Here is a 1,037-nt window from a genome sequence, read left to right on the forward strand (position 1 = left end):
GAAAGTAAGTCACGTCAGTTAGTCCTACCGCTACTGTGTACGTTCATATAAACAAAATTAGTAATATACGATTCGTGGGTTGATGAACACCTCAGGAAAACCGCTGGTTTACCACTTTTTGGATTGTTTACTTTTTCACGTTTTTCTTGCTTATTGTTCGATTTTCCAGACTAACAGTGTTTCAATACGGCCAGCATTCCTCACATAAAATGAAATTGAGTGTCAATAGAAATACTATTGCATTAAAATGATGCGAAAATAAAAAAAACTGTCGTCTCGGCTACAACTATGTTATCAGCTAATTGAAATGTTTTTGTTTAGCACGCTTGAGTGAGATGCCTGACGTTTATATTAAGCGTACAGTGCTCTAATCTATTACAAAAATCCAATTTGCGTATGATTTAACTAACTTTCTTTATTCAGGCCAATATCTAGCATAAAATGAGTTTTGTTAGATGCCATTACTAGCGATAAATGTAAATTTTGGGACAGTTTTTATACTCAGTTTTCTATGAAACTCCCAATTTTTTATTATATAATTCGTTTATTTGAGTCGGTGCAATGCGTTAGCTAAATGAAGCCTTGAGCCTTTAACATATTTCCACGATGTAAACAATGAAAATGATAAAACGCTAATGGTTGTCCAACAGATCTCGTGCGATTGACCTGTTTACTGACTGAGAAATATTTTTCATAACCAACCGCGTCTTGGTGGTCGTTCATATCTATCATGTACACTTCCGTATTATTATCGTGGTAACTGCCATGTCCACTGTTAATTTTGAGATACTAGACGCAGTTTTTGCCGTCAATATTATATGAACAGCAGCCACAAATTTGGCAATTGTTTGTTTTTCAGGTAATCGTATTGGAGACTATGGATGTGCAAAGATGTAACGTGTATAATGATACTATCGCATTGCGTTTTGTACATGCAGGGTCAGCTAGGACGAAATCCTAGCTGACCCTGCCCGTCTAATTCCTAGATGTGTCCTTTATAATAAATTCCATTTTTTCCAAATGTGACAGGAATCTTT

The sequence above is a fragment of the Topomyia yanbarensis genome, chromosome 2, assembly GCF_030247195.1.
Source record: "Topomyia yanbarensis strain Yona2022 chromosome 2, ASM3024719v1, whole genome shotgun sequence".
Taxonomy (NCBI): Eukaryota; Metazoa; Arthropoda; class Insecta; order Diptera; family Culicidae; genus Topomyia; species Topomyia yanbarensis.